The following is a 7,431-nucleotide window of genomic DNA, read 5'->3' on the forward strand; positions in this document are numbered from 1 at the left end:
CCCACGAACGCATAGGCGAAAGTTGTTTGTGAGTACGAATTATAACGGTTAGTTACTGACGTTTGAAGTTGTGAACTATAGATTGTGGGAATTGTTTAATTTCCACATGTGGGCTAAAGGTTAAGTTAGTCTACTAAAAAATAAAAAATAATAAAAAGGGGGGGGGGTGGGGCCAATCAGATTTTTAAGGGTAGAAAGGACCAATTAAAGGGAAAAAGGCAAAAATCCTCTCTCTCCCATTGTGAACCCGTGTGCTCCACCAGCACACTCTTCAACCGGCCAATTTCAGGCCAATTGCTCCATTTCTCATTTGATTTTCCTATCTCCTTTACCTGCAACTTGCTCAACTATCTTCTTCCTTCCATCTCCACCAGAAATCAAGGATTTTTAAGGCCTAATTCGGGTAGAAATCCGCAGGAAAACTCGGGGGTTCTCTATGTCAAATTGTCATTCCGGAGAGTATCACCTTTCACCATCACCCTTAATCAACTTCTCGTGGACCTAGGAACAAGACCCAACTAGTGGGTGGGGCGTTGGAACACCAAGGAAGCCGAATTGAAGAACACCCACCTTAGGGTTTCAACGAGTGCAAGCCAAATTGAGGGCCTTATCGGCCAATTTGGACTTGGCCACATGTATAAAGTTTACTCTACTTGTTGAGATCTTCATTCTTGTAAAATTTGAGAATTTTTGGACAAAGTCGATTTTCCCGATGTGTGACATTCGATTTATGAAAATGTTGTTGGTTGAGTATATTATCGATAAGGTCCACCACTTGATTATTCTAACAATTGACGATCTTACCATTGAATTGACACCCAATCTTAGTATGCTATGGTAGACATTGTTTAAGGACCTTAGGGACTTTCAAGTGAAAATCTGGCGATTGGATCTTACAAAATAAGTGACGTAAGATCATGGACCCTACCTTAGAATGATGGTTCGATTTCTCATTAAATATTGTTGTGGGAGACATATGAGAGTTTTTAAGTACGTGAATTATCGAACGAAATCTAAATGTGGACTTGTACCTTGTTTAGGCGGTGATAGAACGTGATGCCTTAACTCTCATGCTAGGGTGCATTAACGCAGACTCCAGGTGAGTGACTTTAACATATGTGATATTGGTGATTACCTTGTTTTCGTAATTGTTATCATGTGTGGATATGACTTGGTTATATATATATGTTTTCTATTGAATGGTTATTTTTAATGCTTAGCCATTGATTCAAGTTACGAAATGAGATTTGACGTATGTGTATTGAAATATGGTATGATTTGTTTGATTGGCATGATGTGATGAAATGTGAAGGCTAGTGGTGGGCCGTTAACCCATCGTGATGGAGATTTGTTGCTTCGGTAGTGTTTCATTTCCCGCTTCATTGATCCGTTCTAAATTTAGTATTTGTGCCTTATTTCCCTTGGTTGAGCTTTTGTAAATTAAGTAACTTGTGCTCGTCTCATTTCTTCGAGCCGTTATACATTATGGTTGTTGGCCTTCCGCAATTCCGTTAGGTGATGGTCCGGAATCGTATTCACTAGGATTCCGTTGAGAGATGGTCCGGAATCCCTCCTACTCTGCGATTCTGTTGAATGATGGTCCAGGATCGTATCCACCTTGGGTTTCATTGAGTTTGGATAGAGATTGCTTCAAAAGTATAGGCTTCGGCTGAACTATGTCACTCCAACCCTACTTTTCCTTGTGTTGTATGAGAATATGGTTGTGAGATGTTGTGATTGTTTCAAACGAATCGTTAAATGTCTGAGTGACTCCTTCGGAGTTTTCAAAGGTTTGGCATTGATTTCTCATGCATGATTTATATTCAAGGTTTATAAATAGTGATTGATGGTTGGTTTTATTATTGTATCACATACTTTGTATCATTGTCACTCACACGAGCTTCGTAGCTTATCCGGGATGATGTTTGCCCGATGCACCACTTCGATGGTGTAGGCACTGATCATACAGGTGACATGTTTGAGTAGACTCCGAGAAGTCCGTAGGTGGGGGTAGCAGTGCGGTTATTAGAGACGTGGAGCATTAGGTTACCCTTGATTCCCTCTTATACTTTATCTTTTGGGACTTTCTTTTGAACACTTCAAACTTGTTCTTAGTAAAGCAAAGATTATGCTTCTTTTTGGGACGTACATATTTGTAAATATCTTGTGAAGAACTTAGCTACCTTCTTTTTAGTTTGGGTTGTAGTTAAAGTATTTCATTCCGTATGGTATATCATATTCAACGAATGTTATTTTCCTTTGCCACGTGTCGATTTGCGACGTATGTTGGGATCGGGGTGTGACATATATATATATATATATATATATATATATATAAGTTCAATATTGGTAGAGCACCCCAGAAGGACGCTTGCTTGTTGAACGGGTCACAATCTGTTTGAACAAGACACGTAAACAGAGACCTATGACGAGAAGCAAATAATGCGTGTTTGTCTAAATTCGAGCATGTCCATATTTTCTCAGCATGCTAATCTTCTCGATCTTGCAAACCCTATTTATAACACATTAATAGTTCCATGTAAACAAAGATAACGTACTAATAAACAAATGATTGAATGCCCAGAAAAATACGTAAAGGCATGGTTGCGTATAGGGCTGGAAAAAAATCCTGAACTACCCGAACCCGACCAAAAAATTCCGAACCCGAAACCGAAAAATCCCAAAATAAAAAATCCCGAAAAATCCGGTAACCCATACCGAAATAATCCCGAGATTACGGTATGGGAATTGGGAATGGGTTGCCAAATGTTCGGGAATCCCAAACCGATATATACATATATATATTTATATATATTATATATACTTGAATAAACCATAAGCGTTGGATTTGGTTGAGATTAAATCTCAACCATTGGCTAAAAGACCTCACTCTCTCTCTTATCTCTCAAATGACTTTGCGCTCTCTCTCTCTCACACTCAGACAAACTCTCTCTAACCTCTCGGATCTTTGCGCTCTCTCATCTCCTCATCTGCTATGTCAATAGCCTCAGACTCAACACTCTCTCTAATCCCTCGAATCGTCTCTGCACTCTCTGGCCTCTGCTTTCCTCCTCATCCTCCCTTTGTCACAAACTCAACATGTCAGTCGTCGAGTCATCGACCACTACACCATATTCCAAATCTAAACTTCCACGGTTCCACCTCCAATGACCTCCAAATCGAAGCTTCTCTAATCTGAAGGTGCCAAACTTCATGAAATTATTGTACCTTGATTTGGATTTGGATTTTGAAATTGAGGATTAGGGTTTTGAACTTTCAATTTGGGGATTTAGAATTAAAATTAAGATTTTTGTTTTGAAAATCCCCTATTTTCAGTTACTGCATGCTTGATTTCTTTGTATTTTTCTGTTTTTGAATTTTGATTGATGACTTCTTTGATCCTTGACTGTCTGATTTTTTATGGGTTGTCTGCAAATTTGGGATTAAGGGACTGAAAATTTGTTATTTGGGGATTTCATTCATTCGATCTTCCTAAATTAGGTTGATAACTTCTAACTGCATTCATTCTCGATCCCGAATCGAAAAACCGAAACAATTTCAGGATGCCCAAAATTCGGGAATACCAAAATTCTGGTATGGTTTCGGGTTTTAGAATCCTATCACGAAGAAAGTCGGTTTGGGATTCAGGCTTTGGGTTTCAGTTCAGGATCCCGACCCGAACCAGCCCTAGTTGCGTATGGCCACTACTACAAAAGGGTGTTATAGTGTCGATGGGTGGTGTCACTTTAATCTAACATAGTGGCGGATTAGGCAGTTGCGACACTAACTGAACATGACGTCGGATTTACTGTCGCTTATAAGCGTCATAAAATGTTTATGTCGCTTTTAAACCGACGTAAACATACACTTTAATAATTTTTAAATACTAGTGTCGCTTTTAAGCGACATAAAGTATTTTTTAAATACTGGTGTCGTTTTTAAACTGACGTAAACATACATTTTAATAATTTTTAATTACTAGTGTCGCTTTTAAGCCACATAAAGTATTTTTTAAATACTGGTGTCGCTTTTAAGCAACATAAATTATATATGTATATATATATATATATTAAATTATATAAATATTAAATTAAATTTTATATCCCTAAAAACTATAATAATTATATATATATATATTAAATTAAATTTTAAAAAATTGGTGATCATTGGATTGGCTTAAATATACATACGATTCAATTTCTTAAGTGTTATACATACAAAATAAATAAATTTAAATCTACTTAATATATATATATATACACACACACACCATTGAACTTGATTGGATACGAATTCTATGAAACAAATTTCGACAGTTATAAACGAAAAATCACAATTTAACGATTATTTTAACTTCGATTTTGATGATTTTTTACAGCTACTGTGACAGTCCGTCCCTAATTTTAAGAATTTTTAAAGTTTTAATAAAGGATTTTACAAAAATGCCCTTTGAGGTACGCGCATTATTCGAGGTTAATCGTTGTGTCGTGCTTTCTAAGATTTGTTTTCTTGACATATCCTCGTAGTACTCGTCGCTACGAACGTGTGGTTGCTGACGTTCGTTATTTGGAGTTATAAAGAAAAAGATTTTAAAGTTGAAGTTTGGGCATTTTATAAATTTTATTATTAAAATTTGGATGGCCCAGATTTAATGAAGAATTAAATAGATGGCTTGGATGTAAGGAAAACAAAAATAAATAAATATAAGTGAAAGAAGGTTTTTGTGTGTGTGTGCGTGAGAGGAAGAAACAGAGGAAGGAGATTGGGCAGAAATGCCCAATCGGGACAAGAGAGAAGAAGGCATCAGGAGGGATTGAGAGAGGGAGAAGCCGACCAATCGGAACAGAGGAAAGGAGGAAAGGAGAGAGGGCGAGAAACGGAGGAGAGAAGATCAGAAAACGGGTTTTCCCCCAACCCGTTTACCCGCGACACCCACACCCAATTTCCGGCGATTTTCAAGGGATTTCTCACAAATTGGATCAAGGTACCACTTCCAATCAACACCTAGGCCTTCCCTCTTCATGTTTCACCCAAAAAATCATGAAATTTTGTGGTGATGTCGCGAAGAACACCCACACGGGTGCTGCGACCTTCTTGTCCAAATTCTTCAAATCTTGAAATGTTTTCTTTCAATTACTAACACCATTAGTATTCCCTTAGGACCTAGAACAAAGCCCAAGCTTTGATTTGGACGGTGGAGTTGATTTGAAGGTCGAATTGGAACTCACCCAATTCTAGGGTCCGCACGGAATTTGATGAATTTGAAGTGTTTCCAGGCCAAATTGGCCTTGGCCACAGGTATGAAAGTTTCTCTACTCATTGAGATCTTAGATTCTGTATTTTTTGAGAATTTTTTAAAATAGTTGGATTTTTCGGCGAGCCGGGGCGGCCGACCGCCACCCGCAGCGGCCCATGCGGCGGCGCGTGGCCAATGGCCCGCCAATGTCATTCTTAGCATGTGTTTAAGGTTCTAGGTTCAGTTTTGATAATTGTTGGACGTAAATTGAGTAATTGAACCTAAGTTTGTTACGATTCGTGGTTAGGTAAAAATGTGAATTGATGATCCGACCGTTGGATCGTCACCAAACTTTGACACGTTGTAATACTTAATATTTGAGGATTATAGGAACCTACGGATCTTTCAAAATTAGAGTTGTAAGTTCATAATGTAGAATGTTAACCGTCACTTGGTTTTGGAAATTGACGGAGATCCGACCGTTGGATGGTAACGAAATTTTAGGATGATGTCCTAGAGGTATATTGTGGACCTCTGGAAGTTATGGATTTGAAATCTGAGTTGCAGATCTTCCGGATCGAACTACGTAGTGACGTGTCTTGTATAAGTTATATATTCTATCGATATGAATTCTGAGGTTGGATTTGATTATCGTTCTAGGCGCTGATCGTCACGACGCCTTGATGTGTGGTGCTAGGGAGTTGTTGGGCGAACTCCAGGTGAGTGGGCAGTTTTTGTTTTTCGTATTACCTATATGCTATTAATTGTCCCAGAAATTGAATTTATATGAAAGTATGTTTTCAATTGCCATGATGCATATTATAAATTATATGAATTGATATTGATGCATATATATATGTGAATTGGTGTTGTGGATGCACATGTGAGTTTATATGGTTTATATGAATGAATGATGATGTGAATTATGTTAATAGCTCGTAACCTGCATCCCTGGTGTTAGTGCTTATGTTATTCACCCTGCATCACACGCTCACCTTGGATCCAAGTAGATGCTAGTCGTAGAGACCACTAGAGGTGGTTCCAACATGCTAGTCGTAGAGACCACTAGAGGTGGTTCTGACATGACAGTCGTACAGACCATTAGAGGGGTTCCGACTGGTAGGTGACCTTAGATTATGTGCACAGATGATTAATGAGAGAAGCACTAGAGCGTATTATTTCACCATCTTAGTCGTACAGACTACTATAGGTAGTTCCGACTTATGTGCAGTGTAGTGTCGTACAGGTCACAGTTGGTGACTCCAGCAGGGCCGTACAGGTCACAGTTGGTGACTCCGGCTGGATGGGATATTGAGCTATAGAATCAACCGTACAGGACCACTGTAGGGTCTCCGGTTGATTTATTATTTCACCTTAATTATATTGATGCATTCACATTATGTTTTGGCATATGGCTTGGCATGGCATATTCTTTCTGAAAAGCGTTGAAGGATTATAATTTGAGCTTTTGATGATATATATATATATATATGTTTATATATTATTATGTTATTTTCTAGGAAAGTATACGGGTTTTATAGCGAGGGGCTAGAAATGTTTTAAAGGAAATGTTTTCGAAAAACTTTGTTGTACTGACCCACTCAATTTTGTTTTGCGCCCCTCCAGGTTCTAGTTAGCAGAGATTTGGTGGCTACGAGGAATCCAGCGGTGTTCTGACAGAAGTCACAAAAGTAGGACTCCCCCTCGGGTGTTTCATCATTGTAATTGTATTTTTTTAGCTTCCGAACTGTGTAAATGGTTACGTCACACTCACGTGACGGCCAGCACGCCCTCCTTCGGGATGGGGTGTGTCAGCTACACTCCTTGACCTTATATCAATACAATGAATGAATTTGATCTTCAATTTAAAATATTTACACGAGTGGATACCACAAAATCTTATGTTATACTTAATGAAAATATAAATAAACTTTAAGTGTTAGTCAATCTATTGTTTTGATGGGATACGAATTCTCCGAAACAAATTTCAACGATCCCAACCGTCAAACTTGTTTGTATATGCTTCGAGATCACATCAGCAAAAAATCACAAAAAACAAACATTCAGAGATCAAGTAACGGGACAAAGCTTTTCGACGGTTATAAACGAAAAATCACGATTTAACGGTTATTTTAACTCCGATTTTGATGATTTTTTCAGCTACACTCCTTGACACTATATGAATACAATGAATG

At 38.2% G+C, this 7,431-nt stretch overlaps 1 long non-coding RNA gene across 1 annotated transcript; it reads left to right on the forward strand.

The window, feature by feature from the left end:
• Positions 1 to 4,723: 4,723 nt before the first annotated feature.
• Positions 4,724 to 7,056, forward strand: LOC139188132 (uncharacterized). The gene is made up of 4 exons (XR_011571338.1): positions 4,724 to 4,984; positions 5,161 to 5,298; positions 5,897 to 5,955; positions 6,863 to 7,056. It is a non-coding gene; the product is annotated as an uncharacterized lncRNA (long non-coding RNA).
• Positions 7,057 to 7,431: the final 375 nt, after the last annotated feature.

The sequence above is a fragment of the Malus domestica genome, chromosome 09 (assembly GCF_042453785.1).
Source record: "Malus domestica chromosome 09, GDT2T_hap1".
In the NCBI taxonomy this organism is placed as follows: domain Eukaryota; kingdom Viridiplantae; phylum Streptophyta; class Magnoliopsida; order Rosales; family Rosaceae; genus Malus; species Malus domestica.